Source organism: Diabrotica undecimpunctata, chromosome 1 (genome assembly GCF_040954645.1).
Source record: "Diabrotica undecimpunctata isolate CICGRU chromosome 1, icDiaUnde3, whole genome shotgun sequence".
NCBI lineage: Eukaryota > Metazoa > Arthropoda > Insecta > Coleoptera > Chrysomelidae > Diabrotica > Diabrotica undecimpunctata.
This window is the reverse complement of record NC_092803.1, coordinates 206,041,648-206,053,785: the sequence shown is the minus strand read 5'-3', so window position 1 is coordinate 206,053,785 and position 12,138 is coordinate 206,041,648. Positions and strand designations below refer to the sequence as shown.

General features: G+C 33.6%; 1 protein-coding gene across 1 annotated transcript in view; it reads left to right on the top strand.

Annotated features, from left to right (window-relative positions):
- LOC140432905 (uncharacterized) overlaps window positions 1-12,138 on the top strand; it is a 185,574-nt gene that overhangs the window by 138,384 nt on the left and 35,052 nt on the right. The window lies entirely within an intron of this gene.

Here is a 12,138-nt window from a genome sequence, read left to right as displayed (position 1 = left end):
AAAACAAATAAACTACTTTCACTCAAATTACTTTTCAGAAACCATTAACAATTTTGCCTTTTTCAACCGAAATAAGCTTCCAAATTCTTGTTATCTCATATCTAAATCCAATTCTTATTTACTTTCGAAAAATGTCCACCGCAAAATACAATTACAAAGTTTATTCCTTAAATATATAATTATACGGGTCCATTGTCCTTTCACTATTCACTCAGTCTTTCACGGAACAATGTTTTCTATTATGGTCTATTACAAATAAGTACAGGGTTGTATTTTAACTTATATGCCCGCGGTATATTAAAATAATAAAAAAATTCTTTATTCTATTTCTGATCGATAAACTGATCCATAACAATATATATTCCTTAAAATTTTCTTTCTCATCTAAGAAGTTGTTCCTCTTGTTCACCAGTCAAAATTCATGTTTTTGATGCATACGTTACTACGGGTTTCATAACGGTTGTGTATATTTTTATTTTTGAGTTAATAGAAACTAATTTTGACTTTGTAATATTCTGTAGGCTGTAGAAGCATGTTTCCAAGTGAAATTTTCGCTGTTATCTCACGTCTGTTTTATTTCCTTCTTTAACTATTGATCCTAAATATTTGAAATGGTCTACTCATTCATATATTTTGTCTTTGGTACATTATCTTTTAGACCATGTTTAAAATTTCTTCAAATTGTTCCCCTTAGAATTACTTTCACGCCACCTATGTCTATATATTTTGTTAAAAGCCTTAGAAGTAACCCAAAAGCAACGAGCGATTTGTCACGCTTTTTTTAACAATGAAATATTTCGCCAAGTGTTTGCTGCTCTTTTTAACTTTCATTTGTTAAATAGAAACCCTTCCATAGTAACAAAGAGATCAGTTTCTATTGTGAAGTAACCTGCCTACCTTCTAAGAAAAGCAGAGGAGTTGGTTTTCGATGAAAATATAATTCCTGTCAAGAGAGAGTGGTTAGATTACAAAAATGACCACACTAGCCTTGCCATTTAAATATCATTTTGCGTGACACTCTTCGGCCAATACTCCCACTCTTTTTTTATCCGTAGCTTGTCTAAGATCAGAATTCGAGTTTTCGAATTCATTTTCGAGTTGGTTTTTTCCAGCGTTGGACTTACTGTAAATATTTGCTCTATAGTTGACCTTCCTTTTCTGAATCCACCTTAATAATCCCCTGTTGTTTATTCCATTATATTGTTTAGCCTTCCGTCTAATATTTTGCTGAATATTTTGTCTCCAACGTTTAGTATTGATATTCCCCAGTGCTTATTGCAGTCTAACGTATCTCCTTTCTTATCTATAGGGCTTCTTATGGTATTTGTTTTTAGAATGTAAATTTTTTGCCAGCTTCTCGATTCACAGCGTTATTAATCTTGATTGGTTCTCATTACTAACTTCATATGTACTCACAGTTCCTATAATATTTCTATAAATTTTCTCTTTTTCCATTTTTCATTGGCATCTTCAATTACCATTACGATTTCTTTACTTGGAATTCAGCTCAATGTTTTGTACTTCCTCATAGTATCACATTACAGTTCACATCACATTTTTTTCTTTTCTACGTATATCTAAATTACCAAAGAATAACAGACGATAAAAGATACAAATGTGATGCGGAAACTATGTTTTAAAATACAAGGAAATATATACAGGAAGTAGAAATATTTGATATAAAAATAATATTAGAAACAAGCTATTAGATGTAAGAAGAAAATTATAAATATGCATATCATTTTCTTAAACAGCATAAAAATATTGAAACAAATATTTTGAATTAAGTACGCATGTGGTTCTTGCTTATCTTCTCGTCCTCTAAACTATTACAAAATGAGTAAAATAACAATCTGGCCAATAGAATCCCGCAATTTTGTTATTCCTATTTTTTGATACAGCTTTTTATTGCGTAAAGTCTTTATCTTTTGGTTACTAGGTCAACTAAAATAAACCTAAAATATATCTAATCGCCAAACAACGCCAGTGTCCTTCAAACGCCAGCGACCATTAGATAGAATTCCGCAGAATTCATTTCCGCAACCGGATGAGCGAAAAGATGGACAATCTAATGATAAAATAAGATAGCAGTTACTGCAAATTTACAAATTCACGATAGACTGTATTATCTATGTCTGTGTTGTCACAAAAATATAGATTTAATAAGTTTGAAAGACAGACAGTCAGAAAAATGAGAAAAGAAAGAATACAGAACAAAGTGGAAGCATTAAATAAACACAATGGATGTAAATCGACTACAGAGAGAGAACTGTATGTTCATATTAATCAAGTATCTGAAGCATATTTACTGCCCTTTATTGAGTTGTTGACCAATGACTTGTTGAGTAATTGTGACCCAAGTAACTTGAACTTCATCATGTCTTAGATGATGCAAATCTATTATCAAGCCAGCAGACTATCCAATACTTCTTATCTATGTCCTACAAATACCCCCATTACCTGAGATTTATCAAAGTCTCTGCTTTTGATGTATGATTCAACTTAAAAAAGGTCGACATTTTCCTGATCAACTTAACGAAATTGTTGAAAACATCTAGAAATGCACGCGGAACGCCCCCTCCCGCACTTTATCCCGCGAGATGGGACAGGACACATTTTGGGACAGCAATTTTTGCTGCCCTACGGGACGCAGGACGGGACGGCGATTTTTCTTTAAGACAGGACTCGTGGCGCTTTGTCCCGCAGGGGTACTTATTTAGGAAATATAATTTAAGTTAGCTTTGCGGACGCTATCTACAAAACAGTAATTAGACCAGTGGTCACATATGGATGTGAAACGTGGACCCTCTCAACCACTGATAAAAATCAACTGAGAATATTTGAGCGCAAAATACTAAGGAAGATATTTGGACCAACCCAATGCAGCGATAGTTCGTGGAGAATTAAAATGAACCACGAGCTGGATGAACTAATGCAGAGCGCAGATATTATCAGATTTGTAAAATCACAAAGACTAAACTGGCTTGGTCACCTAGAAAGAATGCCAGATAATCGAGCTGTAAAAGTAGTCCAGAGATGGAAGCCCCAAGGAAACAGAACAAGAGGAAGGCCCCGTAAAAGATGGATAGACGACGTAGAGAGGGATCTTAAAACCCTGAACATCAGGCAGTGGCGAAGGAAAGTATCCGACAGGGCAGAATGGAAGAACATTGTTAAGCAGGCCAAGACTCACAAAGGGTTGTAGCGCCATTAGAAGAAGAAGAAGCTTTGCGGGACAACGCATTCAACGGGACAGTGAAAATAGCTGCGGGACGGGACAGACGGAAAAGTGCGGGACATGGGATAGAACAAGAGCCTGTTCCGCGTCCCGTTGTGCCGCGTGAAACCCTAGAAACATCCCATCAAAAAACGAAATAATTAAGCTAGATTTTCATTTTCGAATTGAGCGGAACCAAATTTTTAAGTAATATTATTTGATTTCTTGTACTAAGGATATATTCGGTAAATATTCTAAGAATTAACAATCCATTATTCAACCATAAACACTAATATAAACACAGATTCAAAAATAGTAGAGACAACAAAGTACCAGTAGAATATATTGTAAAAAAAAGAATGCAATAAACGTGTAAAACTGTTTAGAAGATTCCGAAGATTGAATAAGAACTTCGCCTAATAAGAAGAATTAAGAAGAACTATTGACAAAATAAAAGAAAACAACAGTATCAATTTGAAGAAAACTTTAATCATATTAAATTCAAAGATCAATTAAATTAATATATTTCTTGAATGAAATTATATAACTGCATTATTGATTTAAAAAATCAAAATCGTTTAACATAACATCCTAAACTAACACTTCATGTATCATTTGTGATAAATATACTTTTTTTACCTTTTGTAACCAGCAAATACATTCTCATAAAAGGCTAAGAAATATATCCTCCTCCTAGGAGGTCTAACCTAAAGGGAAAAAAATTAAGTGCCAAGCATCGTTGAAATTTATTGTACTTGGAATCTTAATTAAACCGGAAAGTCTTTAATATGTGCCGCCACTGGCGTACAGCAGTCTCTGTCACGTGCCACTGTCTATGTGAATGTCGTGGGTGTCACGTTTGTAGGAAGTACATGGGAGATATCGGTCCACCCACGCCACGCAGCACAGAATCCCTCTGCACTGTTGAATGGGTGCACTTTACAAAAGAATTCATTTTCGATTTTTAATTTTCGATGCAAAAACATGTTTCTTAATGTTGAATGAATTAAATCTTGAATAATTCACTACAAACGATAAATAACAAAGTCAGAGCACTATTATAGAAGTAATTAACTCATAAGTGGTTGAGAAGATACAAAAAGTTAAAGGCGAATTAATATGAGAAAGTACCTATATATATTTCAGTTTATAGCGTCCATCCCTATTTTCCCATAGGTCTTCTTTCAGATTTCTTTACTGTATCTCTTTTTCGATACCGTCACGGCAACTTCTGCTAGGTCTTTCTTCCTTTTAACTTCTATGCTCTCCTCAGTCTACATCCTCTGTACATGGCTAAACTGGATTAATTATTTTGTTTTAACATCGTTTGCTGATGTATGGTTTGTATGCCAAAAAGTTTTGAAGAAATAATTGTGATTTAAATTGAACATGCTTCAGTTCAAAAGGATTACAATTTACAAAATGCATTCGGTCCCACCAATCAACATAACCAGTGAAATTTGAGCATTTTCCAAAAAACCACTTACAAATTTCTCTATTTTAAATAAGGCATTTCCTTTACTTACAATTAAGTCAAAACATCACAAACTCTGCACTACCAAAGGTATTCGCATATCAGCCAAGAATATGCGTTCACTACTGTACATCAAGAAATTTACTAGCAACCTCTTTGTCACTAAATATATCTCCAAGTACAGTGGAACCTATCAAAACTTATCGAAACAGCTAAAAGAATGTACTTTCAGAACCGTCTGGGAAGCTTTAAGCATGTTGCAAGAGACACTTGGTCCATAATAAACGAACTGCCACAGCTCAAACCTTTTTCTCTTCCAAACCCACAAAATCTAAAATGATTCTTAATGAGAGTAAACATATAACATCAACGATTTTGCCACAACAAGATCATATTTCCTATCTCCCCAATTCAAAAAAGGTCTCGAATTCGTTGTTTATAAGTCCAGTTGATAAATCTGAACTGATCCAAACAATCAGTAGTATCAAAAGCAAATTTTCCTGTAGTACTGATGGACTATCCATAAAAATTTTCTTAAATCTCCCAAAAAATGTGTTGAAAGTCCTGGTCTCACTAATTAACGATTTCTTTGAAAAAGGTATACTTCCAGAGTGCCTAAAGACAGCCACTATTATTATTCTTCATAAGGGTGGTGAAAAATTAAATGTCTGCAACTATAGACCTATTGCCTTACTACCAGTCCTATCCAAAATTATTGGAAGAATTATAAAAGCCTTGACTTGACTCGTTAAAAACAACATTTTATCACAAAGTCAGTTCGGTTTTTTATCTAATAAATGTACCAGAGATGCTATGTTTTCTGTACTACATGAGGTCTATGAAGCACTAAACAATAATCTTAATACTGCCACTGTTTTTTGTGACTATGCCAAAGCTTTTGATTGTGTAAATCACGACATTTTTATTAAAAAACTAAACTTCTACGGAATTCGAGGTATTTCTTTGAATTGTTTCCATTCTTACTTGAGGAATAGGAAACAACTAGTTACAGTAAACTGATACTGACTCTAGTCACAAAAGCAATATATGTGGAGTACCACAAGGTTTAGTATTGGGTCCCCTACTTCTCCTTATCTTTATATATGACATCACTAACTTAAAAATCGATGGAAACATTTTTATTTTTGCTGATGAAACCAGTATTACCTGGAGAAACTCTAATATTGCAACTCTTCATGAATACTTAAAATAAAAACCTGGTCCGACTCTAATTTATCCTCTTTTAACGTGGATAAGACAGTGGAATTATCCTATAAACGAGCTCTTCAATCCTTGATTCTTAATAACAACCAAATCAGTATCGTTGATTTTGTAAAATTTCTTAGTATTTTTATAGACAGCAACCTTAAATGGTCCCTTCATATCGATTTGTTAAGTAAGAAACTAGCCTCAGCCTGCTATGCAATAAGATCTGTTCGGAAGGAAATCAATTTAGCATCTTCCAAAATAACATATTTTTTTTTTGTTCGAGTTTCATCTTCGATATGGCTTTCTTTTTGTGGTTCTAGTACAGTTGCCCAATCTGATGTTACTTTTAAATTACAAAAAAGAGCAATACGGTATATTTTTGGCCTCAGTAGAATAACACATTGCAGAAGCTACTTCAGAAATCACGGGAATTTAACTCTTCCCTCTTTATATATTCTAGAAACTGTTTGCTTAATTCGTAAACAGCTACATGTTTTTCCAGCAAGACCTATTCATTACTACTCCACCAGAAATTTAACCTTTCATGTATTTACCGATCCCGTCCACTGAGTTGTAAGAGAAGAAATCTCTATTATACATATTTGGCAAACAAATTATACAACCATCTCCCTTTGCAAGATAAATCTTGCAAAGAGAATCTTGCTTATCTGAAAGACCATAGTATTCAGTGGAAGAGTTTGTTAACAAATAACTAAGAAATTAGGTACAGTACGTTTGGGTACAAGCAACTAGTAGCATTCAATTCACTCTATTTGCATTCTATCACTCTATTTGCATTCAACGTACTAATCCAGAGATGCTTGGATGTGAACCAAGATATGTACGTCTGTTTCATAGACTACAACAAAGCTTTCGACAAAGTCCGCCACAAAGAGCTAATGGACATCCTCAAAGCAAAACAAATACAACACAATGACCTTCGAATTATAACAAATCTATATTATAAACAGCAGGCACACGTACGCATTAATGAACACACATCAGAAGAGTTCGAAGTTAAAAGAGGAGAGCGACAGGGGTGTGTATTGTTACCACTACTATTCAATGCATACTCTGAAGAAATTATGAAAAGAGCTCTTGAGGGAGAAACAGCAGGAATCAAGGTCAATGGAACACCAATTAACAACATTAGATATGCGGACGATACTATCATAATAACAGACAACCTCCGAGACCTCCAAAAGCTAATGAACAAGATATTTGAGTATGGAGAGGAATATGGATTATCAATAAACACCAAGAAAACCAAATTTATGAGGATATCAAAAACCCAAAATAATGGTGAAAGCCTGACAATTAACGGTAGTGCTTTAGAACAAGTTGAAAACTACTACTATCTTGGCACAATAATTAATCACACAAACGATTACTCCAAAGAAATCAAAGTTCGAATAGAGAAAGCACGTACAAACTTCAATAAAATGAGAAAGGTACTTTGTGCAAGAGAACTAAAATTGGACTTGAGAGTTAGGCTGGCAAGGTGCTATATTTTCTCGACTCTGCTTTATAGGATAGAAGCATGGACACTTAACGCGTCGACTGCTAAAAAGTTGGAAGCATTTGAAATGTGGGTGTATAGAAGAATCCTGAAGATATCATGGACCGAGCATGTAACAAACAACGAAGTCATGAGAAGAATCAACAAAAGAATGGAAGTATTGGAAACCATCAAGCCACGAAAGCTGCAATACCTGGGGCATGTTATGCGTAATGAGAGATACAACCTACTTCAATTGATTATACAAGGGAAAATCCAGGGCAAGAGAAGTGTAGGAAGAAGAAGAATCTCATGGTTGCGTAACTTGAGGGAATGGTACGGATGCACATCAATTGAACTATTCAGAGTAGCAGCATCTAAGATTAGAATAGCCATGATGATTGCCAACCTCCGTCGCGGAGATGGCACGTGAAGAAGAAGAACTAGTAGCAAGTATTTTTTATATATACCCATTTATCGCAGGCAGCAACTTAAACTTATTCGTAAACTATAAAATCGTAAGGTTTTATTATCTGATATTGTGATATTGACGATTTATGTAATTTTAGTCAATTTTAAATTGTTATTGTTATTTTTCTGACTTTTTGTAAGCTTTGTCCATAAAATTGTACAATTTTCAGTGACAATAAAGCATATTTCTATTCTATTCTATTTCTAAAACTAAAAATTATTCGTTAGGTAGAAATCGTTTGATTTCTCTTTTTGTTTTTAAATGGCGTAGTTACGTCCGTATGTAGTTATTTTAATAACTATTGTCTAGGACGGGAGAGATTTTTGTTTTGGTTCAGATCAGAGCAGTGGCTATACCGTTCTGACGAGACCTAAGGAGGTCGAAATACGTATCAGCGGTTGTCGCTGCCCTGTATCAAAACAAAAATCTAATACCGTCATTATGTAAAAATGATTTAAATTGCATTTTTAATGTTATAAAAAATAAAATTTAAGGTACATAATGTCGATGATTTAAGATTTAGCTGAAAGAAAACGTATTGGCCTTTTCGAAAGTTACCAGCCACCTTTTGTTAATATCTACAAAGCAATTGATTTTGCAAAAAATTTTTATTGTTAAAATATTGATTGTTATGTTAATATTTTAATATATATTTATTATTATTTATTTTTAATTATTATTATTATTTTTATCTAATACTTATGTTTTGTTTTGCAGGTAAGATCTTCATCTACCACGTCTTTTTGTGGGGAATAGGAGAGTGGTAAGATTCTAGGTTAAAAAGGTAGTAATGCAATTTTCGGTACACCATGTGTTTTTGGAGTATCACGTGTATCATTTCATAAGACAAAACTTTATTAGTATAATAAATTATTACAAATCAAGCCCTTAAAAAAATTTAAAAAATTATGAAGTCAAAAACCAAAATAAAACATTCCTTTGAAGCTTTACACTGAATCCTGAGGCTACCTTACAACAGTGACTAATTTTCCTGTCTGGTTTCTGATAACTTCGACTTACAAAGTAATTAATATAATGAGGCAAATGTGCAAAAAAATGTACCCAAAAATATGTAATAAATATGCATACTCTCAATGGAAACATATATTTAGTAATGAAATATGAATTACTGTTTATTTTTATAATTAGAAAACAATATAAATAAATTTAAAATCTATTTCTTCGCAAAAATTTCCAACAAAAACGTCAGCTTGAATTATTGTTTCAAATTTTTGAAAAATATATTTTCCAGTGTCACCTTTGACATTTTGAGTTTTTTAGTTTCTTGACAAGCTGATCTAATTTCCTTTATTAAGGCTATGCTTCTACCAAGGACAACTTTTATTATTCCAATTGAGTAATAGTTTTTTGAAGCAATCTAAAATTTGATTTAATGAATGAATGTTGCTGCTGAAGAACGTTGTTTTTAAAAATTTGTTTAGCATCTGGCAGGGATTGGGAACTTTCAACCATTAAAGCGTCTATTATATTTTTTAAATCTACGAAATAGTCTGAATAGAAAAAAGCGGCTTCCAACCATGTTTCCCATCGTGTTAAAACGGCTTATGGTGAAAGTGGAATATTTGGAAGCATTCCTTTATGAAGTTGAATTCTTATAGGAGATTTGAGGAATACTTTTTTATGGTTGAGATCAGGGAGTTTACTAAAAGAAAGTTTTCGAATTTCTTCCACAACTCTGTTTATTCCATGTGCTAAACAAGTAACGTATATTAAGTGGGTATAAAATATTTTTAAATTTTGTCCTGCCTTGACCATATTATATGGTGCAGCATCGGATAAAAAAGCAATCATTTATGGCTAGGAACAGTTGCAAGAAGAAAAAATTTCGGTATTTCTTCTAATAAAAAGTTCTTGCAGAGTTCTTTTTATCTAATTGCTTGTATGATATTAAATAGGATTTTGGTAAGATCTGATTGCTTAGAACACCAATCTTTAGATGCACGGTACAAGTCTTCACTAAAAGTATCTTGTTCGTTTCCTTCTTTCGAACTTGATCGAAAAGACTTAGAAACCGAAGCGTGATATTTTTCTCCAGATTTAGTTTTGTCTTTTTTGTGTCTAGTTCTGACATGTTGATCTATCTGAAAAAATTACTGTCTACTGTAAGAATATATTTTACAAAAACTCTTTTCCTCGGTATTATATTCAATATCTGACAATAAAAATGGACACAACTCAGTTTTTGAAACACTTTTGCAATAATTTCTTTAATATATAAGAAGACTTTGATTTATTTGATTACATAAATAAGTTTACTTAATTTTTTCCAACACAAATATGGAATACCATAAAACTGTCACCCATCAAAATAAATAGACTTCACAGACCGTTTCACCGAAGATTAGAAATGACAATAGACTACCACGTATTTTAAATATAGGCCAAAGCAATAAATAATACCGATTGTCACCTAACAGTTGCAAAAATTATATTTTTATAAGAAGTAGGTATCAAACGCCTACCGACGCTTTTAAGCAAATAAAATTAGTACTACTAATATCCAAAATAAGATTCAAATGTAATGGATTTACATAAGGTTTTAGCTTAATTAATAGATCATAAAATATTTTTACATTTTCACACAGTTCCATCTGTTTTTTAGATACAAACCTTGATTGACCTCACAGACGAACGTAATGTCTTGAAATTCTCTGAATTCTTTTGTGATCTCGAGCAGGGCGTCATTGTATAAATCATAATTTTTTATAAGTAGATTAGAAGTGCATATGTTAGTTCAACTCATTTCTAATAAATCTTAGAGTATAACAAACACGTTTCATTCGAAGGATGTTACGTACGAAGGATACACAGGATACACAATACTTGCTGTGATTCAAAGATTAAGATGGCTCGGTCACATAGCTAGAATAAAAGTATCCAGAATTCACAAAGAATTAATAAACACCGATAGAATTGAGGAAGAAAAAGAAAACCTGGAAAGAGATGAGGTAAGTGGGGAAGGCGAGAGGGAAGAGGAACCACCAACGATTCTTGAAGTTAAAGATGCAGTTAAAAAACTAGCCAGAAACAAATCACCCGGAATAGATAAGCTCAGCTGAACTATATAAAGAAGGTGGCCATGATACCATAATGGCATTACAGCAGCTTGTAAAAGAAATATGGACACAGAAATCCCTCCCCAATGATTTTAATACTTTGCACCATACACAAAAAAGGAGATATCTTTGAATGTTCTAACCACAAAGGAATTAAACTTGTATATGCAGCGTATAAAATAATTTCCACAGTACTATGTCACCGTATGGCACTATATGCAGAATGGATAGTAGGAAAGAGAGACTAGGTCAGAGGTAGTAAATTGACAATTCATCAGATTGTAACCCTGAAACAAATTTAAAAAAAAAACACTGGAATATGCTATTACGAAAACGCTGTACGAGGGACGTATGTACCATTAAAAGAATCAGCTCCAAAAATGGGTTTAATAATAAAAATCAACAAAACAAAGTATATGAAAATGTGTTTGTGAAAACTTGTTATAGAAAACGACGACATCGAAGCAGTGAACGAATTTGCGTACCTGGGAGCGCTCCTTAACACTGAAAAGACAACTACCGCGGAGATAAACCGCAGAATTTGCAGTGCTAACAGATGCTATTTTGGGCTCAATCTCCTGCTTAAATCCACAATTATATCGAGAAATACAAAAATAAAACTACAAAACAATAACACGCCCAGTCCTAACATAGGGTTCAGAGACCTGGACTCTAACAACAAATATTGAAAATGTGTTAGGATGGTAAAAGGGCAGCAGACCTTCTGGCTATTTCCCCATGTTAAATCCCGTAACAAATCGCTAAGGTCCATTCTGGTCATTTTTGACGGATCGGATCGTGACGTGTGAGGTATCGTCGGAAAGGGGAGGGAGTATCGAATACGTTAACACAAAAAAAAGATAGCGGCGTATAGACCAAAGGACACTAAGATTGTAACGTCTAAAAGGCTGAAAGTACAATAACGTCCAAGGTATCGATGGAAAGAGGACGTGGTAACGAATATGTTAAGACAAAACTCAAACTCAAAGAGTTTTCTAAAACGGCACTATATCGTATATCTCTTGTTATTAGTCAGATTACTACGTGTAGCACGTTAAATGAAAGAGGAGGGGATATTGAATACGTTAACATAAAAAACAAAGACAAAGACATTGCCAAAACGGCACCATAACGTATCTCCGTTTCTATTGGTCCGATCTTTGCGAATGGGGGATCGTTGGAAAGAGGAGA